Source organism: Stenella coeruleoalba (genome assembly GCF_951394435.1).
Source record: "Stenella coeruleoalba genome assembly, contig: scaffold_62, whole genome shotgun sequence".
In the NCBI taxonomy this organism is placed as follows: domain Eukaryota; kingdom Metazoa; phylum Chordata; class Mammalia; order Artiodactyla; family Delphinidae; genus Stenella; species Stenella coeruleoalba.
The window spans coordinates 1955705-1981195 of record NW_027646189.1 but is presented as its reverse complement, the minus strand read 5'-3'; the positions used below and the strand labels follow the sequence as shown (position 1 = coordinate 1981195).

At 43.5% G+C, this 25491-nt stretch overlaps 1 long non-coding RNA gene across 1 annotated transcript in view; it reads right to left on the bottom strand.

Annotated features, from left to right (window-relative positions):
• Positions 1-4046: 4046 nt before the first annotated feature.
• LOC307181271 overlaps positions 4047-25491 on the bottom strand; it is a 636025-nt gene continuing 614580 nt past the window's right edge. Inside the window, exon 4 of the long non-coding RNA XR_013826297.1 lies at positions 4047-4092. This is a non-coding gene — a long non-coding RNA (uncharacterized lncRNA). The remainder of the gene's footprint in view (positions 4093-25491) is intronic.

Sequence of the window (25491 nt, the reverse complement as noted above, 5' to 3'; positions counted from 1 at the left end):
AGGAGGTAGAAAGGACTCGCCATTAAGCACAAGAAAAGGAGCTGAACATTGCCAACATTGCAGTTGGCCAAAAAGGGTGTATGCGTTCTTTTCTGTATATATTCAAGAAAAGGGCATACACTTTTTTAGCCAACCAAACAGGTGGGCACTGGAAGTCAATACTACAAAAGATATCACTTCGCATCAGTCAGAAGAGCCATCCTCATAAAGCGTAAACAACAGAAATTCAGGACAGGGCAACGAGAAGAGGGAGCCCTGTGAGACTTATAGTGGAAATGTATATTGCCAACGGCCATTCTGGAGAAGTGTATTGTGTTTACTAAAGCATCTAAAAAATGAGCTACAGAGCATAGGGCACTTGCACTCATGGGCGTATATCTTGGGAAAAACAAAAATCGAGAGGACACAGGCACCCCAATGTTTACCCCCTCTCTGTTTAAAAGATCCTCGACTAGGATATAACTTAAATGTCTCTGGAGGGAAAAAATGGATAGAGATGTGGTACTTAGGTAGAGTGGAATATTATTCAGCCTGGAAATCAATGAAATATGGCCAGTTGTAACAACTCCGGAGGAGTTACGTATGATCATTCTAAGTGACAGAATTCAAAAAGAAAAAGACACATATCATAAGATATCACTTAAAGGTGGAATCCAAAATGGCTACACATGAAATAAATTACAAAACAAAAACATAGTCAAATATGTAGAAAACACGCATAAGGCTGCTAAACGGGAAAGGTGGGGAGGGGTGAGGCATCATCCAGGAGGTTGAAATTAGCAAAGATACCATTCCAAATACCAAACTGATAATCAACAAGGCCTACACGGTAGCTAAAAGAACTGCACTCAGCACACTCAAGTCACCGGAAAAGAATATATACAACTGGTAAGAATCTGAAAAAGAATTTATTGATGTCTCTCTGTACGTGAATCAAGTGGATGTACAGCAGCAAGAAACAGAGCTTTGAAAATCAGCTGTAACCAATATAGTAATAAATTGAAAAAAATAAACGACAGAGAGACAGAGAAAACCTCTTACAACTTTTCCTCAGGGACGGTGATGCAACATGGATTGAACACATCTAGACCCACAGCAGGATGAAACATAAGGCTGGAAACTGTTTGCGCTAAGAGAAATGTGAGGTTGGGTGAGGAAATACACACCCTTTAAAGTAATACTACCTGGTACCCATTCAATGGGTCCCAAATCTGCAGGTTCAAGGGATCTTCCTACAGCTAAAACATGCATGGAAAACCCAGAGGACTGTACACCATGTGATCGGGAGATGTGTCTAAAATGCACCTCATTTATCCTCTCCTGGTGCTCCTGTTCACCATTCCAGCCACGCTACTTAGAATCTCCCCACTTGGAGAATCAGCACATTTAAACTTCTGTTTCACACATTTTGCAAATTGTGAGGAGGATGAACGGGAAGAGGGGGAACCAATGAGAGAAGAGTTGTAGGGGTTTGGACGGGCACATATCACTCTAATTTCCCATTAAGAATAAGAATTAAAGAAAGGCTCAGCCTGCCTCGCCGGAGCCAAAATAGGGCCTGAAGCAATCCTGCGGGTTTGAGGCCAGCTCACAAAAGAGCAACTTAAACAATGGAGCTCAGGGTCACTGCAATTCACAAACCTGCAGAGTTATAAATGAAAACTAACGTCCAAAAATATGTTGAGGTAAGGCAAAGAAGAGGATCTGAATGCAAGACAGAATTGCAAGAAACAGATTTCAAGAGATAGATTGGACTCGTCTTTAACGCACATGAAAAGCGGCAGAATTTCGACAATGATGCAGTTGGCCCAAAAGGGCGTATGCGTTTTTTCCTGATTATATCCAGGAAAAAACGCATACGCACTTTATGGGCAACGAAGCAAGCAAGCAATGCAAATGTGCACAACAAAGAAGTCTCACTTCCCACCGGTCAAAAGGGCCATCCTAAAAAATTGTAAAAACCAGAAATGCAGGACAGGCCATGGAGAACAGGGAGCCTTTATACGCTGATGGGCAGTGTGTGAACTGCCGAGAGCCACTCTGGAGAAGTGTATGGTGGTTCCTAAATCATCTAAAAAACAGAGCTACAGAGCATAGGACACTTCCAATCATGGGAGTATATCTAGGGAAGTCTAAAAATCAACAAGACACAAGCACACCACAGTTTAGGGCTACTCTGTTTACAAGAACCTCAACTTCAGTACACCTTAAATATCCCAGGAAAGAGAACAATGGATAAAGAAGATGTGGTACTTATGTACAATGGAATATCTCTTCACCATGAAATCAATGTAATAAGGCTAGTAGAAGGATAAAGAGTGGATTTAGGTCTGATAATACTACTTGAAATAAGTCAAACAGAAAAAGAAACATATCATAAGATATCACTTATAGAGGGAGGGTAAATATGGCTGCACAAGAAATGAATTACAGAACAGAACAGTGTCTCACATTTAGAAAACACACTTATGTCAGCTTAAGGGGAAAGGAGAGGTGGGGTGATGCATAAAACCAGAGTTTGAAATTAGCACAGATACCGTTCAATAAACCAAATAGGTATTAGACAAGATCTACACCTTGCTCAATGAACAGGCCTCAACACACCCTATACACCGCAGAGAAATATATCTGAGGAATAAGAATCTTAAAACCCATGTATTGATATATCTCCATAAGGGAATCAAGTGTGTGCAGAGCGGCACAAACACAGCAGTGAAAAGGAGCTAAACCCCATTATAGAAATAAATTTTAAAAACAAAACGCTGAAACAATGAAAGAGAGAAAAATTCTTACAAAATTCGCTCAGGGGCTGTGATGCAACCTGGATTGACCACATATAAACCCACAGCTGGATAAGACATAAATCTGGACACTTGGGGCTGACAGGATTGGTGAGCTTTGGTGAGCAACTGCCGAAAGTTTAATGCAATACTTCATGCTACTCAGTCCAAGGGTCCCAACACTCCAGGTTGAAGGGAATCTTCCTACAGCTAAACCATGCTTGGGAAACCCAGCGACTGGTATACCATATGATCGGGAAAGGTTTCTAAAACGCACCTCATTTTTCCTCTCCTGGGGCTCCGGATCGACATTCCAGCCGCTTTACTAACAACATCCCCACATGGAGTCAATGCCTTTAAGTTCTGGTATCGCACAGTCTGCAGTTAGTGCAGAGGATGAATGGGAATAGGGGGAACCAGTGAGAAACTAGCTGTAGCGGTTTCAATGGGCACATGTCACTCTAATATCACATCAGTAAGAAGAATTAACCAAAGGCACAGCAAGGTGCCCCAGAAGAAAAATAGGGCTTCAAGGAATCCTGTGGTTATGGGGCAATACCACAAAAATAAGAGCTAAAAAATGGAGCTAAGGGCCACTGCAATTCAAAAACCTGCAGAGTTATAAAGGCCAACTATTTTTAAAAAATATATTGAGGTAAGGCTATGAAGAGGCATTGAAAGCAAGGCAGAATTGCAGGAAACCGATTTCAGGAGGTAGACAGGAATTGCATTGAAAGCATATGAAGAGAGTCAGAAACTCGACAATGATGCACTTGGCCAAAAAGGGCGTATGCGTTTTTTCCTGAATATATTCAGGAAAAAACGCATACGCACTTTTTGGCCAACCAAGCAAGCTTGCAAAGGAAATCTGCACTACAATGAAGTCTCACTTCCCCCCCGGTCAAAAGGGCCATCTGAAAAAAGTGTAAAATCCATAAAGGCACGACAGGCCATGGAGAACTGGGAGCCTTGTTATGCTGATGGGCGGGATGTAAATTGCCAACAGCCACTCTGGAGAAGTGTATGGTGTTTCCTGAAACATCTAAAAAACAAAGCAACAGAGCCTAGGGCACTTCCACTTATGGTCCTATAGCTTAGGGAAATTAAAATCAAAAAGACACAGCCACCCCAAAGTTTGGGACGGCTCTGTTTACAAGAACCTCGTTTACGGTACAAGTTCAATATCGCAGAAAGTGAAAAATGGATAAAGAACTTGTGGTACTTACGTACAATGCAATATCACTCAGCAATGAAATCTATGTCATCAGGCCCGTAGCAGCATAATGAGTGGATTCAGGTATGATGATTCGAACTGAAATAAGTCACACAGAAAAGAAACATCATAAGGTATCATTAATACACAGAATGTCGACTTGGCTACACATGAACTGAATTACAAAACAGAACAGTGTCTCAAGTTTAGAAAACCAACTTATGCTTGCTTAAGGGGGAAGGTGAGTTGGGGTGTTGCATAAAACCAGAGATTGAAATGAGCACAGATAAAGTTCCTTAAGCCAAATATGGAATAGACAAGAGCTACTCCTTGCTCAACGAAATGGACTCAACACCCTATATTAAACGCCTAAGAATGTACCTGACTAGTAAGTATCTTAAAACCTATGGATTGCTATGTCTCCAAAAGAGAATCAAGCGTGTGTACAGGGGCATAAACGCAGCAGTGATAGGATTGGAGAGGTTCGGTGAACAAATGAAGACCCTTTGAAGTCATATTGCATGGTACCCATTCCACGGGTCTCAACTTTCCAGGTTTAAGGTATTCTTCTTTCAGCTAAAACATGCATGTGGAACCCAGAGTATGATCAACCGTGTGAACGGGAGACGTTTTCAAATATGTCTCAGTTTTCCTCCCCTGGTACTCGGGTGCAACATTCCAGACGCTTTACTAACACTCCTGACTTGGAGAGTCAGTGCCTTTAACCTCCTGTTTGGCCCAGTTTGCAATTTCTGCGGAAGATGAACAGGAATAGCGAGAATCAATGGGAGGCTAGCTGGAGGTGTCTGAACGGGCAAATTTAACTCTCATTTCCCACCAGGAAGAGGAATTAACCAAAGGCTCAGCATGCCGGGCCGGAACCAGATTAGGGCCTGAAGCCATCCTGCGGTGTTGCGGCCACCTCACAAGAAAGCGAGTTAAAGAAAGGAGCTCAGGGACACTTTAATTCACAAACCTGCAGAGTTATAAATGACAGCTATTGTCCAAAAATATACTGAAGTAAGGCTGCCAAGAGGACTTGAAAGCGGGGCAGAATTGCAGGAAACCGATTTCAGGAGGTAGACTGGAATTGCATTGAAAGCATAGGAAAAGAGGCAGAACGTCCACAATGATGCACTTGGCCAAAAAGGGCGTATGCGTTTTTTCCTGAATATATTCAGGAAAAAACGCATACGCCCTTTTTGGCCAACCAAGCAAGCTTGCAAAGGAAATCTGCACTACAATGAAGTCTCACTTCCCCCCGGTCAAAAGGGCCATCTGAAAAAAGTGTAAAATCCAGAAAGGCAGGACAGGCCATGGAGAACTGGGAGCCTTGTTATGCTGATGGGCGGGATGTAAATTGCCAACAGACACTTGGGAGAAGTGTATGGTGTTTCCTGAAACATCTAAAAAACAAAGCAACAGAGCCTAGGGCACTTCCACTTATGGTCCTATAGCTTAGGGAAATTAAAATAAAAAAGACACAGCCACCCCAAAGTTTGGAATGGCTCTGTTTACAAGAACCTCGTTTACAGTACAAGTTCAACATCGCAGAAAGTGAAAAATGGATAAAGAAGTTGTGGTATTCACTTACAAAGCAATATCACTCAGCAATGAAATCTATGTCATCAGGTCCTTAGCAGCACAATGAGTGGATTCAGGTATGATGATTCTAACTGAAATAAGTCACACAGAAAAAGAAACATCATAAGATATCACTAATACACGGAATTTAAACTTGGCTACACAGGAACTGAATTACAGAACAGAACAGGGTCTCAAATTTAGAAAACCAACTTATGCTTGCTTAAGGGGAAAGGTGAGTTGGGGTGCTGCATAAAACCAGAGATTGAAATGAGCACAGATAAAGTTCCTTAAGCCAAATATGGAATAGACAAGAGCTACTCCTTGCTCAACGAAATGGACTCAACACCGCATATTAAACGCCTAAGAATGTACCTGACTAGTAAGTATCTTAAAACCTATGGATTGCTATGTCTCCGAAAGAGAATCAAGCATGTGAACAGGGGCATAAAGGGAGCAGTGATAGGATTGGAGAGGTTCGGTGAGCAAATGAAGACCCTTTGAAGTCATATTGCATGGTACCCATTCCACGGGTTTCAACTACCCAGGTTTAAGGTATTCTTCCTTCAGCTAAAACATGCATGTGGAACCTAGAGTATGATCAACCATGTGATCAGGAGACGTGTTCAAATATGTCTCAGTTTTCGTACCCTGGTACTCGGGTGCAACATTCCAGATGCTTTACTAACACTCTCCCGACTTGGAGAGTCAGTCCCTTTAACCTCCTGTTTGGCCCAGTTTGCAATTTCTGCGGAAGATGAACAGGAATAGCGAGAACCAATGAGAGACTAGCTGGAGGTGTCTGGACGGGCAAATTTAACTCTCATTTCCCACCAGGAAGAGGAATTAACCAAAGGCTCAACGTGCCGTGCCAGAACCAGATTAGGGCCTGAAGCCATCCTGCGGTGTTGCGGCCAGGTCACAAGAAAGCGAGTTGAAGAAAGGAGCTCAGGGGCACTGTAATTCACAAACCTGCAGAGTTATAAATGACAGCTATCGTCCAAAAATATACTGAAGTAAGGCTGCCAAGAGGACTTGAAAGTGGGGCAGAATTGCAGGAAACCGATTTCAGGAGGTAGACTGGAATTGCATTGAAAGCATAGGAAAAGAGGCAGAACGTCCACAATGATGCACTTGGCCAAAAAGGGCGTATGCGTTTTTTCCTGAATATATTCAGGAAAAAACGCATACGCCCTTTTTGGCCAACCAAGCAAGCTTGCAAAGGAAATCTGCACTACAATGAAGTCTCACTTCCCCCCGGTCAAAAGGGCCATCTGAAAAAAGTGTAAAATCCAGAAAGGCAGGACAGGCCATGGAGAACTGGGAGCCTTGTTATGCTGATGGGCGGGATGTAAATTGCCAACAGACACTCGGGAGAAGTGTATGGTGTTTCCTGAAACATCTAAAAAACAAAGCAACAGAGCCTAGGGCACTGCCACTTATGGTCCTATAGCTTAGGGAAATTAAAATCAAAAAGACACAGCCACCCCAAAGTTTGGAACGGCTCTGTTTACAAGAACCTCGTTTACAGTACAAGTTCAACATCGCAGAAAGTGAAAAATGGATAAAGAAGTTGTGGTATTTACTTACAAAGCAATATCACTCAGCAATGAAATCTGTGTCATCAGGCCCTTAGCAGCACAATGAGTGGATTCAGGTATGATGATTCTAACTGAAATAAGTCACACAGAAAAAGAAACATCATAAGATATCAGTAATACACGGAATGTAAACTTGGCTACACAGGAACTGAATTACAGAACAGAACAGGGTCTCAAATTTAGAAAACCAACTTCAGCTTAATTAAGGGGAAAGGGGAGTTGGGGTGCTGCATAAAACCAGAGATTGAAATGAGCACAGATAAAGTTCCTTAAGCCAAATATGGAATAGACAAGAGCTACTCCTTGCTCAACGAAATGGACTCAACACCACATATTAAACGCCTAAGAATGTACCTGACTAGTAAGTATCTTAAAACCTATGGATTGCTATGTCTCCGAAAGAGAATCAAGCATGTGTACAGGGGCATAAACGCAGCAGTGATAGGATTGGAGATGTTCGGTGAGCAAATGAAGACCCTTTGAAGTCATATTGCATGGTACCCATTCCACGGGTTTCAACTACCCAGGTTTAAGGTATTCTTCCTTCAGCTAAAACATGCATGTGGAACCTAGAGTATGATCAACCATGTGATCGGAAGACGTGTTCAAATATGTCTCAGATTTCGTACCCTGGTACTCGTGTGCAACATTCCAGACGCTTTACTAACACTCTCCCGTCTTGGAGAGTCAGTCCCTTTAACCTCCTGTTTGGCCCAGTTTGCAATTTCTGCGGAAGATGAACAGGAATAGCGAGAACCAATGAGAGACTAGTTGGAGGTGTCTGGACGGGCAAATTTAACTCTCATTTCCCACCAGGAAGAGGAATTAACCAAAGGCTCAGCGTGCCGTGACGGAACCAGATTAGGGCCTGAAGCCATCCTGCGGTGTTGCGGCCAGGTCACAAGAAAGCGAGTTGAAGAAAGGAGCTCAGGGGCACTGTAATTCACAAACCTGCAGAGTTATAAATGACAGCTATCGTCCAAAAATAGACTGAAGTAAGGCTGCCAAGAGGACTTGAAAGCGGGGCAGAATTGCAGGAAACCGATTTCAGGAGGTAGACTGGAATTGCATTGAAAGCATAGGAAAAGAGGCAGAACGTCCACAATGATGCACTTGGCCAAAAAGGGCGTATGCGTTTTTTCCTGAATATATTCAGGAAAAAACGCATACTCCCTTTTTGGCCAACCAAGCAAGCTTGCAAAGGAAATCTGCACGACAATGAAGTCTCACTTCCCCCCGGTCAAAAGGGCCATCTGAAAAAAGTGTAAAATCCAGAAAGGCAGGACAGGCCATGGAGAACTGGGAGCCTTGTTATGCTGATGGGCGGGATGTAAATTGCCAACAGACACTCCGGAGAAGTGTATGGTGTTTCCTGAAACATCTAAAAAACAAAGCAACAGAGCCTAGGGCACTTCCACTTATGGTCCTATAGCTTAGGGAAATTAAAATAAAAAAGACACAGCCACCCCAAAGTTTGGGACGCCTCTGTTTACAAGAACCTCGTTTACCGTACAAGTTCAATATCACAGAAAGTGAAAAATGGATAAAGATCTTGTGGTACTTACGTACAATGCAGTATCACTCAGCAATGAAATCTATGTCATCAGGCCCGTAGCAGCATCATGAGTGGATTCAGGTACGATGATTCTAACTGAAATAAGTCACACAGAAAAAGAAACATCATAAGATATCAGTAATACACGGAATGGAAACTTGGCTACACAGGAACTGAATTACAGAACAGAACAGGGTCTCAAATTTAGAAAACCAACTTATGCTTGCTTAAGGGGAAAGGTGAGTTGGGGTGCTGCATAAAACCAGAGATTGAAATGAGCACAGATAAAGTTCCTTAAGCCAAATATGGAATAGACAAGAGCTACTCCTTGCTCAATGAAATGGACTCAACACCGCATATTAAACGCCTAAGAATGTACCTGACTAGTAAGTATCTTAAAACCTATAGATTGCTATGTCTCCGAAAGAGAATCAAGCATGTGTACAGGGGCATAAACGCAGCAGTGATAGGATTGGAGAGGTTCGGTGAGCAAATGAAGACCCTTTGAAGTCATATTGCATGGTACCCATTCCACGGGTTTCAACTACCCAGGTTTTAGGTATTCTTCCTTCAGCTAAAACATGCATGTGGAACCCAGATTATGATCAACCATGTGAACGGGAGACGTGTTCAAATATGTCTCAGTTTTCCTCCCCTGGTACTCGGGTGCAACATTCCAGATGCTTTACTAACACTCTCCCGACTTGGAGAGTCAGCGCCTTTAACCTCCTGTTTGGCCCAGTTTGCAATTTCTGCGGAAGATGAACAGGAATAGCGAGAACCAATGAGAGGCTAGCTGGAGGTGTCTGGATGGGCAAATTTAACTCTCATTTCCCACCAGGAAGAGGAAATAACCAAAGGCTCAGCGGGCCGTTCCGGAATCAGATTAGGGCCTGAAGCCATCCTGCGGTGTTGCGGCCAGCTCAAAAGAAAGCGAGTTGAAGAAAGGAGCTCAGGGGCACTGTAATTCACAAACCTGCAGAGTTATAAATGACAGCTATCGTCCAAAAATAGACTGAAGTAAGGCTGCCAAGAGGACTTGAAAGCGGGGCAGAATTGCAGGAAACCGATTTCAGGAGGTAGACTGGAATTGCATTGAAAGCATAGGAAAAGAGGCAGAACATCCACAATGATGCACTTGGCCAAAAAGGGCGTATGTGTTTTTTCCTGAATATATTCAGGAAAAAACGCATACGCCCTTTTTGGCCAACCAAGCAAGCTTGCAAAGGAAATCTGCACTACAATGAAGTCTCACTTCCCCCCGGTCAAAAGGGCCATCTGAAAAAAGTGTAAAATCCAGAAAGGCAGGACAGGCCATGGAGAACTGGGAGCCTTGTTATGCTGATGGGCGGGATGTAAATTGCCAACAGACACTCCGGAGAAGTGTATGGTGTTTCCTGAAACATCTAAAAAACAAAGCAACAGAGCCTAGGGCACTGCCACTTATGGTCCTATAGCTTAGGGAAATTAAAATCAAAAAGACACAGCCACCCCAAAGTTTGGGACGCCTCTGTTTACAAGAACCTCGTTTACAGTACAAGTTCAACATCGCAGAAAGTGAAAAATGGATAAAGAAGTTGTGGTATTTACTTACAAAGCAATATCACTCAGCAATGAAATCTGTGTCATCAGGCCCTTAGCAGCACAATGAGTGGATTCAGGTATGATGATTCTAACTGAAATAAGTCACACAGAAAAAGAAACATCATAAGATATCAGTAATACATGGAATGTAAACTTGGCTACACAGGAACTGAATTACAGAACAGAACAGGGTCTCAAATTTAGAAAACCAACTTATGCTTGCTTAAGGGTAAAGGTGAGTTGGGGTGCTGCATAAAACCAGAGATTGAAATGAGCACAGATAAAGTTCCTTAAGCCAAATATGGAATAGACAAGAGCTACTCCTTGCTCAACCAAATGGACTCAACACCCCATATTAAACGCCTAAGAATGTACCTGACTAGTAAGTATCTTAAAACCTATGGATTGCTATGTCTCCGAAAGAGAATCAAGCATGTGTACAGGGGCATAAACGCAGCAGTGATAGGATTGGAGAGGTTCGGTGAGCAAATGAAGACCCTTTGAAGTCATATTGCATGGTACCCATTCCACGGGTTTCAACTACCCAGGTTTAAGGTATTCTTCCTTCAGCTAAAACATGCATGTGGAACCTAGAGTATGATCAACCATGTGATCGGGAGACGTGTTCAAATATGTCTCAGTTTTCCTCCCCTGGTACTCGGGTGCAACATTCCAGACGCTTTACTAACACTCTCCCGACTTGGAGAGTCAGTCCCTTTAACCTCCTGTTTGGCCCAGTTTGCAATTTCTGCGGAAGATGAACAGGAATAGCGAGAACCAATGAGAGGCTAGCTGCAGGTGTCTGGACGGGCAAATTTAACTCTCATTTCCCACCAGGAAGAGGAATTAACCAAAGGCTCAGCATGCCGGGCCGGAACCAGATTAGGGCCTGAAGCCATCCTGCGGTGTTGCGGCCAGGTCACAAGAAAGCGAGTTGAAGAAAGGAGCTCAGGGGCACTGTAATTCACAAACCTGCAGAGTTATAAATGACAGCTATCGTCCAAAAATAGACTGAAGTAAGGCTGCCAAGAGGACTTGAAAGCGGGGCAGAATTGCAGGAAACCGATTTCAGGAGGTAGACGGGAATTGCATTGAAAGCATAGGAAAAGAGGCAGAACGTCCACAATGATGCACTTGGCCAAAAAGGGCGTATGCGTTTTTTCCTGAATATATTCAGGAAAAAACGCATACGCCCTTTTTGGCCAACCAAGCAAGCTTGCAAAGGAAATCTGCACTACAATGAAGTCTCACTTCCCCCCAGTCAAAAGGGCAATCTGAAAAAAGTGTAAAATCCAGAAAGGCAGGACAGGCCATGGAGAACTGGGAGCCTTGTTATGCTGATGGGCGGGATGTAAATTGCCAACAGACACTCGGGAGAAGTGTATGGTGTTTCCTGAAACATCTAAAAAACAAAGCAACAGAGCCTAGGGCACTTCCACTTATGGTCCTATAGCTTAGGGAAATTAAAATCAAAAAGACACAGCCACCCCAAAGTTTGGGATGCCTCTGTTTACAAGAACCTCGTTTACAGTACAAGTTCAACATCGCAGAAAGTGAAAAATGGATAAAGAAGTTGTGGTATTTACTTACAAAGCAATATCACTCAGCAATGAAATCTATGTCATCAGGCCCTTAGCAGCACAATGAGTGGATTCAGGTACGATGATTCTAACTGAAATAAGTCACACAGAAAAAGAAACATCATAAGATATCACTAATACACGGAATGTAAACTTGGCTACACAGGAACTGCATTCCAAAACAGAACAGGGTCTCAAATTTAGAAAACCAACTTATGCTTGCTTAAGGGGAAAGGTGAGTTGGGGTGCTGCATAAAACCAGAGATTGAAATGAGCACAGATAAAGTTCCTTAAGCCAAATATGGAATAGACAAGAGCTACTCCTTGCTCAACGAAATGGACTCAAAACCCCATATTAAACGCCTAAGAATGTACCTGACTAGTAAGTATCTTAAAACCTATGGATTGCTATGTCTCCAAAAGAGAATCAAGCGTGTGTACAGGGGCATAAATGCAGCAGTGATAGGATTGGAGAGGTTCGGTGAGCAAATGGAGACCCTTTGAAGTCATATTGCACGGTACCCATTCCACGGGTCTCAACTCTCCAGGTTTAAGGTATTCTTCCTTCAGCTAAAACATGCATGTGGAACCCAGAGTATGATCAACCATGTGAACGGGAGACGTGTTCAAATATGTCTCAGTTTTCCTACCCTGGTACTCGGGTGCAACACTCCAGACTCTTTACTAACACTCTCCCGACTTGGAGAGTCAGTCCCTTTAACCTCCTGTTTGGCCCAGTTTGCAATTTCTGCGGAAGATGAACAGGAATAGCGAGAACCAATGAGAGGCTAGCTGCAGGTGTCTGGACGGGCAAATTTAACTCTCATTTCCCACCAGGAAGAGGAATTAACCAAAGGCTCAGCATGCCGGGCCGGAACCAGATTAGGGCCTGAAGCCATCCTGCAGTGTTGCGGCCAGCTCACAATAAAGCGAGTTGAAGAAAGGAGCTCAGGGGCACTGTAATTCACAAACCTGCAGAGTTATAAATGACAGCTATCGTCCAAAATATACTGAAGTAAGGCTGCCAAGAGGACTTGAAAGCGGGGCAGAATTGCAGGAAACCGATTTCAGGAGGTAGACTGGAATTGCATTGAAAGCATAGGAAAAGAGGCAGAACGTCCACAATGATGCACTTGGCCAAAAAGGGCGTATGCGTTTTTTCCTGAATATAATCAGGAAAAAACGCATACGCACTTTTTGGCCAACCAAGCAAGCTTGCAAAGGAAATCTGCACTACAATGAAGTCTCACTTCCCCCCGGTCAAAAGGGCCATCTGAAAAAAGTGTAAAATCCAGAAAGGCAGGACAGGCCATGGAGAACTGGGAGCCTTGTTATGCTGATGGGCGGGATGTAAATTGCCAACAGACACTCGGGAGAAGTGTATGGTGTTTCCTGAAACATCTAAAAAACAAAGCAACAGAGCCTAGGGCACTGCCACTTATGGTCCTATAGCTTAGGGAAATTAAAATCAAAAAGACACAGCCACCCCAAAGTTTGGGACGCCTCTGTTTACAAGAACCTCGTTTACAGTACAAGTTCAACATCGCAGAAAGTGAAAAATGGATAAAGAAGTTGTGGTATTTACTTACAAAGCAATATCACTCAGCAATGAAATCTATGTCATCAGGCCCTTAGCAGCACAATGAGTGGATTCAGGTATGATGATTCTAACTGAAATAAGTCACACAGAAAAAGAAACATCATAAGATATCAGTAATACACGGAATGTATACTTGGCTACACAGGAACTGAATTACAGAACAGAACAGGGTCTCAAATTTAGAAAACCAACTTATGCTTGCTTAAGGGTAAAGGTGAGTTGGGGTGCTGCATAAAACCAGAGATTGAAATGAGCACAGATAAAGTTCCTTAGGCCAAATATGGAATAGACAAGAGCTACTCCTTGCTCAAAGAAATGGACTCAACACCGCATATTAAACGCCTAAGAATGTACCTGACTAGTAATTATCTTAAAACCTATGGATTGCTATGTCTCCGAAAGAGAATCAAGCATGTGTACAGGGGCATAAACGCAGCAGTGATAGGATTGGAGATGTTCGGGGAGCAAATGAAGACCCTTTGAAGTCATATTGCATGGTACCCATTCCACGGGTCTCAACTCTCCAGGTTTAAGGTATTCTTCCTTCAGCTAAAACATGCATGTGGATCCCAGAGTATGATCAACCATGTGATCGGGAGACGTGTTCAAATATGTCTCAGTTTTCGTACCCTGGTACTCGGGTGCAACATTCCAGATGCTTTACTAACACTCTCCCGACTTGGAGAGTCAGTCCCTTTAACCTCCTGTTTGGCCCAGTTTGCAATTTCTGTGGAAGATGAACAGGAATAGCGAGAACCAATGAGAGACTAGCTGGAGGTGTCTGGATGGGCAAATTTAACTCTCATTTCCCACCAGGAAGAGGAATTAACCAAAGGCTCAGCGTGCCGTGCCAGAACCAGATTAGGGCCTGAAGACATCCTGCGGTGTTGCGGCCAGGTCACAAGAAAGCGAGTTGAAGAAAGGAGCTCAGGGGCACTGTAATTCACAAACCTGCAGAGTTATAAATGACAGCTATCGTCCAAAAATATACTGAAGTAAGGCTGCCAAGAGGACTTGAAAGCGGGGCAGAATTACAGGAAACTGATTTCAGGAGGTAGACTGGAATTGCATTGAAAGCATAGGAAAAGAGGCAGAACGTCCACAATGATGCACTTGGCCAAAAAGGGCGTATGCGTTTTTTCCTGAATATATTCAGGAAAAAACGCATACGCACTTTTTGGCCAACCAAGCAAACTTGCAAAGGAAATCTGCACTACAATGAAGTCTCACTTCCCCCCGGTCAAAAGGGCCATCTGAAAAAAGTGTAAAATCCAGAAAGGCAGGACAGGCCATGGAGAACTGGGAGCCTTGTTATGCTGATGGGCGGGATGTAAATTGCCAACAGACACTCAGGAGAAGTGTATGGTGTTTCCTGAAACATCTAAAAAACAAAGCAACAGAGCCTAGGGCACTGCCACTTATGGTCCTATAGCTTAGGGAAATTAAAATCAAAAAGACACAGCCACCCCAAAGTTTGGAACGGCTCTGTTTACAAGAACCTCGTTTACAGTACAAGTTCAACATCGCAGAAAGTGAAAAATGGATAAAGAAGTTGTGGTATTTACTTACAAAGCAATATCACCAAGCAATGAAATCTGTGTCATCAGGCCCTTAGCAGCACAATGAGTGGATTCAGGTATGATGATTCTAACTGAAATAAGTCACTCAGAAAAAGAAACATCATAAGATATCAGTAATACACGGAATGTAAACTTGGCTACACAGGAACTGAATTACAGAACAGAACAGGGTCTCAAATTTAGAAAACCAACTTATGCTTGCTTAAGGGTAAAGGTGAGTTGGGGTGCTGCATAAAACCAGAGATTGAAATGAGCACAGATAAAGTTCCTTAAGCCAAATATGGAATAGACAAGAGCTACTCCTTGCTCAACGAAATGGACTCAACACCCCATATTAAACGCCTAAGAATGTACCTGACTAGTAAGTATCTTAAAACCTATGGATTGCTATGTCTCCAAAAGAGAATCAAGCGTGTGTACAGGGGCATAAACGCAGCAGTGATAGGATTGGAGAGGTTCGGTGAGCAAATGAAGACCCTTTGAAGTCATATTGCATGGTACCCATTCCATGGGTCTCAACTCTCCAGGTTTAAGGTATTCTTCCTTCAGCTAAAACAAGCATGTGGAACCCAGAGTATGATCAACCATGTGATCGGGAGACGTGTTCAAATATGTCTCAGTTTTCCTCCCCTGGTACTCGGGTGCAACATTCCAGATGCTTAACTAACACTCTCCCGACTTGGAGAGTCAGTCCCTTTAACCTCCTGTTTGGCCCAGTTTGCAATTTCTGTGGAAGATGAACAGGAATAGCGAGAACCAATGAGAGACTAGCTGGAGGTGTCTGGATGGGCAAATTTAACTCTCATTTCCCACCAGGAAGAGGAATTAACCAAAGGCTCAGTGTGCCGTGCCAGAACCAGATTAGGGCCTGAAGACATCCTGCGGTGTTGCGGCCAGGTCACAAGAAAGCGAGTTGAAGAAAGGAGCTCAGGGGCACTGTAATTCACAAACCTGCAGAGTTATAAATGACAGCTATCGTCCAAAAATATACTGAAGTAAGGCTGCCAAGAGGACTTGAAAGCGGGGCAGAATTACAGGAAACCGATTTCAGGAGGTAGACTGGAATTGCATTGAAAGCATAGGAAAAGAGGCAGAACGTCCACAATGATGCACTTGGCCAAAAAGGGCGTATGCGTTTTTTCCTGAATATATTCAGGAAAAAACGCATACGCCCTTTTTGGCCAACCAAGCAAACTTGCAAAGGAAATCTGCACTACAATGAAGTCTCACTTCCCCCCGGTCAAAAGGGCCATCTGAAAAAAGTGTAAAATCCAGAAAGGCAGGACAGGCCATGGAGAACTGGGAGCCTTGTTATGCTGATGGGCGGGATGTAAATTGCCAACAGACACTCAGGAGAGGTGTATGGTGTTTCCTGAAACATCTAAAAAACAAAGCAACAGAGCCTAGGGCACTTCCACTTATGGTCCTATAGCTTAGGGAAATTAAAATCAAAAAGACACAGCCACCCCAAAGTTTGGGACGCCTCCGTTTACAAGAACCTCGTTTACCGTACAAGTTCAATATCACAGAAAGTGAAAAATGGATAAAGAACTTGTGGTACTTACGTACAATGCAGTATCACTCAGCAATGAAATCTATGTCATCAGGCCCGTAGCAGCATAATGAGTGGATTCAGGTACGATGATTCTAACTGAAATAAGTCACACAGAAAAAGAAACATCATAAGATATCAGTAATACACGGAATGTAAACTTGGCTACACAGGAACTGCATTCCAAAACAGAACAGGGTCTCAAATTTAGAAAACCAACTTATGCTTGCTTAAGGGGAAAGGTGAGTTGGGGTGCTGCATAAAACCAGAGATTGAAATGAGCACAGATAAAGTTCCTTAAGCCAAATATGGAATAGACAAGAGCTACTCCTTGCTCAACGAAATGGACTCAAAACCCCATATTAAACGCCTAAGAATGTACCTGACTAGTAAGTATCTTAAAACCTATGGATTGCTATGTCTCCAAAAGAGAATCAAGCGTGTGTACAGGGGCATAAATGCAGCAGTGATAGGATTGGAGAGGTTCGGTGAGCAAATGAAGACCCTTTGAAGTCATATTGCACGGTACCCATTCCACGGGTCTCAACTCTCCAGGTTTAAGGTATTCTTCCTTCAGCTAAAACATGCATGTGGAACCCAGAGTATGATCAACCATGTGAACGGGAGACGTGTTCAAATATGTCTCAGTTTTCCTACCCTGGTACTCGGGTGCAACACTCCAGACTCTTTACTAACACTCTCCCGACTTGGAGAGTCAGTCCCTTTAACCTCCTGTTTGGCCCAGTTTGCAATTTCTGCGGAAGATGAACAGGAATAGCGAGAACCAATGAGAGGCTAGCTGCAGGTGTCTGGACGGGCAAATTTAACTCTCATTTCCCACCAGGAAGAGGAATTAACCAAAGGCTCAGCATGCCGGGCCGGAACCAGATTAGGGCCTGAAGCCATCCTGCGGTGTTGCGGCCAGCTCACAAGAAAGCGAGTTGAAGAAAGGAGCTCAGGGGCACTGTAATTCACAAACCTGCAGAGTTATAAATGACAGCTATCGTCCAAAATATACTGAAGTAAGGCTGCCAAGAGGACTTGAAAGCGGGGCAGAATTGCAGGAAACCGATTTCAGGAGGTAGACTGGAATTGCATTGAAAGCATAGGAAAAGAGGCAGAACGTCCACAATGATGCACTTGGCCAAAAAGGGCGTATGCGTTTTTTCCTGAATATATTCAGGAAAAAACGCATACGCCCTTTTTGGCCAACCAAGCAAGCTTGCAAAGGAAATCTGCACTACAATGAAGTCTCACTTCCCCCCGGTCAAAAGGGCCATCTGAAAAAAGTGTAAAATCCAGAAAGGCAGGACAGGCCATGGAGAACTGGTTGCCTTGTTATGCTGATGGGCGGGATGTAAATTGCCAACAGACACTCCGGAGAAGTGTATGGTGTTTCCTGAAACATGTAAAAAACAAAGCAACAGAGCCTAGGGCACTGCCACTTATGGTCCTATAGCTTAGGGAAATTAAAATAAAAAAGACACAGCCACCCCAAAGTTTGGGACGCCTCTGTTTACAAGAACCTCGTTTACAGTACAAGTTCAACATCGCAGAAAGTGAAAAATGGATAAAGAAGTTGTGGTATTTACTTACAAAGCAATATCACTCAGCAATGAAATCTATGTCATCAGGCCCTTAGCAGCACAATGAGTGGATTCAGGTATGATGACTCTAACTGAAATAAGTCACACAGAAAAAGAAACATCATAAGATATCAGTAATACACGGAATGTATACTTGGCTACACAGGAACTGAATTACAGAACAGAACAGGGTCTCAAATTTAGAAAATCAACTTATGCTTGCTTAAGGGGAAAGGTGAGTTGGGGTGCTGAATAAAACCAGAGATTGAAATGAGCACAGATAAAGTTCCTTAAGCCAAATATGGAATAGACAAGAGCTACTCCTTGCTCAAAGAAATGGACTCAACACCGCATATTAAACGCCTAAGAATGTACCTGACTAGTAATTATCTTAAAACCTATGGATTGCTATGTCTCCGAAAGAGAATCAAGCATGTGTACAGGGGCATAAAAGCAGCAGTGATAGGATTGGAGATGTTCGGTGAGCAAATGAAGACCCTTTGAAGTCATATTGCATGGTACCCATTCCACGGGTCTCAACTCTCCAGGTTTAAGGTATTCTTCCTTCAGCTAAAACATGCATGTGGAACCCAGAGTATGATCAACCATGTGATCGGGAGACGTGTTCAAATATGTCTCAGTTTTCGTACCCTGGTACTCGGGTGCAACATTCCAGATGCTTTAATAACACTCTCCCGACTTGGAGAGTCAGTCCCTTTAAACTCCTGTTTGGCCCAGTTTGCAATTTCTGTGGAAGATGAACAGGAATAGCGAGAACCAATGAGAGACTAGCTGGAGGTGTCTGGATGGGCAAATTTAACTCTCATTTCCCACCAGGAAGAGGAATTAACCAAAGGCTCAGCGTGCCGTGCCAGAACCAGATTAGGGCCTGAAGACATCCTGCGGTGTTGCGGCCAGGTCACAAGAAAGCGAGTTGAAGAAAGGAGCTCAGGGGCACTGTAATTCACAAACCTGCAGAGTTATAAATGACAGCTATCGTCCAAAAATAGACTGAAGTAAGGCTGCCAAGAGGACTTGAAAGCGGGGCAGAATTACAGGAAACCGATTTCAGGAGGTAGACTGGAATTGCATTGAAAGCATAGGAAAAGAGGCAGAACGTCCACAGTGATGCACTTGGCCAAAAAGGGCGTATGCGTTTTTTCCTGAATATATTCAGGAAAAAACGCATACGCCCTTTTTGGCCAACCAAGCAAACTTGCAAAGGAAATCTGCACTACAATGAAGTCTCACTTCCCCCCGGTCAAAAGGGCCATCTGAAAAAAGTGTAAAATCCAGAAAGGCAGGACAGGCCATGGAGAACTGGGAGCCTTGTTATGCTGATGGGCGGGATGTAAATTGCCAACAGACACTCAGGAGAAGTGTATGGTGTTTCCTGAAACATCTAAAAAACAAAGCAACAGAGCCTAGGGCACTTCCACTTATGGTCCTATAGCTTAGGGAAATTAAAATCAAAAAGACACAGCCACCCCAAAGTTCGGGACGCCTCCGTTTACAAGAACCTCGTTTACCGTACAAGTTCAATATCACAGAAAGTGAAAAATGGATAAAGAACTTGTGGTACTTACGTACAATGCAGTATCAGTCAGCAATGAAATCTATGTCATCAGGCCCGTAGCAGCATAATGAGTGGATTCAGGTACGATGATTCTAACTGAAATAAGTCACACAGAAAAAGAAACATCATAAGATATCACTAATACACGGAATGTAAACTTGGCTACACAGGAACTGCATTCCAAAACAGAACAGGGTCTCAAATTTAGAAAACCAACTTATGCTTGCTTAAGGGGAAAGGTGAGTTGGGGTGCTGCATAAAACCAGAGATTGAAATGAGCACAGATAAAGTTCCTTAAGCCAAATATGGAATAGACAAGAGCTACTCCTTGCTCAACGAAATGGACTCAACACCCCATATTAAACGCCTAAGAATGTACCTGACTAGTAAGTATCTTAAAACCTATGGATTGCTATGTCTCCAAAAGAGAATCAAGCGTGTGTACAGGGGCATAAATGCAGCAGTGATAGGATTGGAGAGGTTCGGTGAGCAAATGAAGACCCTTTGAAGTCATATTGCACGGTACCCATTCCACGGGTCTCAACTCTCCAGGTTTAAGGTATTCTTCCTTCAGCTAAAAGATGCATGTGGAACCCAGAGTATGATCAACCATGTGATCGGGAGACGTGTTCAAATATGTCTCAGTTTTCGTACCCTGGTACTCGGGTGCAACATTCCAGATGCTTTACTAACACTCTCCCGACTTGGAGAGTCAGTCCCTTTAACCTCCTGTTTGGCCCAGTTTGCAATTTCTGTGGAAGATGAACAGGAATAGCGAGAACCAATGAGAGACTAGCTGGAGGTGTCTGGATGGGCAAATTTAACTCTCATTTCCCACCAGGAAGAGGAATTAACCAAAGGCTCAGCGTGCCGTGCCAGAACCAGATTAGGTCCTGAAGCCATCCTGCGGTGTTGCGGCCAGCTCACAATAAAGCGAGTTGAAGAAAGGAGCTCAGGGGCACTGTAATTCACAAACCTGCAGAGTTATAAATGACAGCTATTGTCCAAAAATAGACTGAAGTAAGGCTGCCAAGAGGACTTGAAAGCGGGGCAGAATTGCAGGAAACCGATTTCAGGAGGTAGACTGGAATTGCATTGAAAGCATAGGAAAAGAGGCAGAACGTCCACAATGATGCACTTGGCCAAAAAGGGCGTATGCGTTTTTTCCTGAATATATTCAGGAAAAAACGCATACGCGCTTTTTGGCCAATCAAGCAAGCTTGCAAAGGAAATCTGCACTACAATGAAGTCTCACTTCCCCCCGGTCAAAAGGGCCATCTGAAAAAAGTGTAAAATCCAGAAAGGCAGGACAGGCCATGGAGAACTGGGAGCCTTGTTATGCTGATGGGCGGGATGTAAATTGCCAACAACCACTCAGGAGAAGTGTATGGTGTTTCCTGAAACATCTAAAAAACAAAGCAACAGAGCCTAGGGCACTTCCACTTATGGTCCTATAGCTTAGGGAAATTAAAATCAAAAAGACACAGCCACCCCAAAGTTTGGGACACCTCCGTTTACAAGAACCTCGTTTACCGTACAAGTTCAATATCACAGAAAGTGAAAAATGGATAAAGAACTTGTGGTACTTACGTACAATGCAGTATCACTCAGCAATGAAATCTATGTCATCAGGCCCGTAGCAGCATAATGAGTGGATTCAGGTACGATGATTCTAACTGAAATAAGTCACACAGAAAAAGAAACATCATAAGATATCACTAATACACGGAATGTAAACTTGGCTACACAGGAACTGCATTCCAAAACAGAACAGGGTCTCAAATTTAGAAAACCAACTTATGCTTGCTTAAGGGGAAAGGTGAGTTGGGGTGCTGCATAAAACCAGAGATTGAAATGAGCACAGATAAAGTTCCTTAAGCCAAATATGGAATAGACAAGAGCTACTCCTTGCTCAACGAAATGGACTCAACACCCCATATTAAACGCCTAAGAATGTACCTGACTAGTAAGTATCTTAAAACCTATGGATTGCTATGTCTCCAAAAGAGAATCAAGCGTGTGTACAGGGGCATAAATGCAGCAGTGATAGGATTGGAGAGGTTCGGTGAGCAAATGAAGACCCTTTGAAGTCATATTGCACGGTACCAATTCCACGGGTCTCAACTCTCCAGGTTTAAGGTATTCTTCCTTCAGCTAAAAGATGCATGTGGAACCCAGAGTATGATCAACCATGTGATTGGGAGACGTGTTCAAATATGTCTCAGTTTTCGTACCCTGGTACTCGGGTGCAACATTCCAGATGCTTTACTAACACTCTCCCGACTTGGAGAGTCAGTCCCTTTAACCTCCTGTTTGGCCCAGTTTGCAATTTCTGTGGAAGATGAACAGGAATAGCGAGAACCAATGAGAGACTAGCTGGAGGTGTCTGGATGGGCAAATTTAACTCTCATTTCCCACCAGGAAGAGGAATTAACCAAAGGCTCAGCGTGCCGTTCCAGAACCAGATTAGGGCCTGAAGCCATCCTGCGGTGTTGCGGCCAGCTCACAAGAAAGCGAGTTGAAGAAAGGAGCTCAGGGGCACTGTAATTCACAAACCTGCAGAGTTATAAATGACAGCTATCGTCCAAAAATAGACTGAAGTAAGGCTGCCAAGAGGACTTGAAAGCGGGGCAGAATTGCAGGAAACCGATTTCAGGAGGTAGACTGGAATTGCATTGAAAGCATAGGAAAAGAGGCAGAACGTCCACAATGATGCACTTGGCCAAAAAGGGCGTATGCGTTTTTTCCTGAATATATTCAGGAAAAAACGCATACGCCCTTTTTGGCCAATCAAGCAAGCTTGCAAAGGAAATCTGCACTACAATGAAGTCTCACTTCCCCCCGGTCAAAAGGGCCATCTGAAAAAAGTGTAAAATCCAGAAAGGCAGGACAGGCCATGGAGAACTGGGAGCCTTGTTATGCTGATGGGCGGGATGTAAATTGCCAACAACCACTGGGGAGAAGTGTATGGTGTTTCCTGAAACATCTAAAAAACAAAGCAACAGAGCCTAGGGCACTTCCACTTATGGTCCTATAGCTTAGAGAAATTAAAATCAAAAAGACACAGCCACCCCAAAGTTTGGGACGCCTCCGTTTACAAGAACTTCGTTTACCGTACAAGTTCAATATCACAGAAATTGAAAAATGGATAAAGAACTTGTGGTACTTACGTACAATGCAGTATCACTCAGCAATGAAATCTATGTCATCAGGCCCGTAGCAGCATAATGAGTGGATTCAGGTACGATGATTCTAACTGAAATAAGTCACACAGAAAAAGAAACATCATAAGATATCACTAATACACGGAATGTAAACTTGGCTACACAGGAACTGCATTCCAAAACAGAACAGGGTCTCAAATTTAGAAAACCAACTTATGCTTGCTTAAGGGGAAAGGTGAGTTGGGGTGCTGCATAAAACCAGAGATTGAAATGAGCACAGATAAAGTTCCTTAAGCCAAATATGGAATAGACAAGAGCTACTCCTTGCTCAACGAAATGGACTCAACACCCCATATTAAACGCCTAAGAATGTACCTGACTAGTAAGTATCTTAAAACCTATGGATTGCTATGTCTCCAAAAGAGAATCAAGCGTGTGTACAGGGGCATAAATGCAGCAGTGATAGGATTGGAGAGGTTCGGTGAGCAAATGAAGACCCTTTGAAGTCATATTGCACGGTACCCATTCCACGGGTCTCAACTCTCCAGGTTTAAGGTATTCTTCCTTCAGCTAAAACATGCATGTGGAACCCAGAGTATGATCAACCATGTGAACGGGAGACGTGTTCAAATATGTCTCAGTTTTCCTACCCTGGTACTCGGGTGCAACACTCCAGACGCTTTACTAACACTCTCCCGACTTGGAGAGTCAGTCCCTTTAACCTCCTGTTTGGCCCAGTTTGCAATTTCTGCGGAAGATGAACAGGAATAGCGAGAACCAATGAGAGGCTAGCTGCAGGTGTCTGGACGGGCAAATTTAACTCTCATTTCCCACCAGGAAGAGGAATTAACCAAAGGCTCAGCATGCCGTGCCGGAACCAGATTAGGGCCTGAAGCCATCCTGCGGTGTTGCGGCCAGCTCACAAGAAAGCGAGTTGAAGAAAGGAGCTCAGGGGCACTGTAATTCACAAACCTGCAGAGTTATAAATGACAGCTATCGTCCAAAATATACTGAAGTAAGGCTGCCAAGAGGACTTGAAAGCGGGGCAGAATTGCAGGAAACCGATTTCAGGAGGTAGACTGGAATTGCATTGAAAGCATAGGAAAAGAGGCAGAACGTCCACAATGATGCACTTGGCCAAAAAGGGCGTATGCGTTTTTTCCTGAATATATTCAGGAAAAAACGCATACGCCCTTTTTGGCCAACCAAGCAAGCTTGCAAAGGAAATCTGCTCTACAATGAAGTCTCACTTCCCCCCGGTCAAAAGGGCCATCTGAAAAAAGTGTAAAATCCAGAAAGGCAGGACAGGCCATGGAGAACTGGGAGCCTTGTTATGCTGATGGGCGGGATGTAAATTGCCAACAGACACTTGGGAGAAGTGTATGGTGTTTACTGAAACATCTAAAAAACAAAGCAACAGAGCCTAGGGCACTGCCACTTATGGTCCTATAGCTTAGGGAAATTAAAATCAAAAAGACACAGCCACCCCAATGTTTGGGACGCCTCTGATTACAAGAACCTCGTTTAGAGTACAAGTTCAACATCGCAGAAAGTGAAAAATGGATAAAGAAGTTGTGGTATTTACTTACAAAGCAATATCACTCAGCAATGAAATCTATGTCATCAGGCCCTTAGCAGCACAATGAGTGGATTCAGGTATGATGATTCTAACTGAAATAAGTCACACAGAAAAAGAAACATCATAAGATATCAGTAATACACGGAATGTAAACTTGGCTACACAGGAACTGAATTACAGAACAGAACAGGGTCTCAAATTTAGAAAACCAACTTATGCTTGCTTAATGGTAAAGGTGAGTTGGGGTGCTGCATAAAACCAGAGATTGAAATGAGCACAGATAAAGTTCCTTAAGCCAAATATGGAATAGACAAGAGCTACTCCTTGCTCAACGAAATGGACTCAACACCCCATATTAAACGCCTAAGAATGTACCTGACTAGTAAGTATCTTAAAACCTATGGATTGCTATGTCTCCGAAAGAGAATCAAGCGTGTGTACAGGGGCATAAACGCAGCAGTGATAGGATTGGAGAGGTTCGGTGAGCAAATGAAGACCCTTTGAAGTCATATTGCATGATACCCATTCCACGGGTCTCAACTCTCCAGGTTTAAGGTATTCTTCCTTCAGCTAAAACATGCACGTGGAACCCAAGTATGATCAACCATGTGAACGAGAGACGTGTTCAAATATGTCTCAGTTTTCCTACCCTGGTACTCGGGTGCAACATTCCAGATGCTTTACTAACACTCTCCCCACTTGGAGAGTCAGCGCCTTTAACCTCCTGTTTGGCCCAGTTTGCAATTTCTGCGGAAGATGAACAGGAATAGCGAGAACCAATGAGAGGCTAGCTGGAGGTGTCTGGACGGGCAAATTTAACTCTCATTTCCCACCAGGAAGAGGAAATAACCAAAGGCTCAGCGTGCCGTGCCGGAACCAGATTAGGGCCTGAAGCCATCCTGCGGTGTTGCGGCCAGCTCAAAAGAAAGTGAGTTGAAGAAAGGAGCTCAGGGGCAC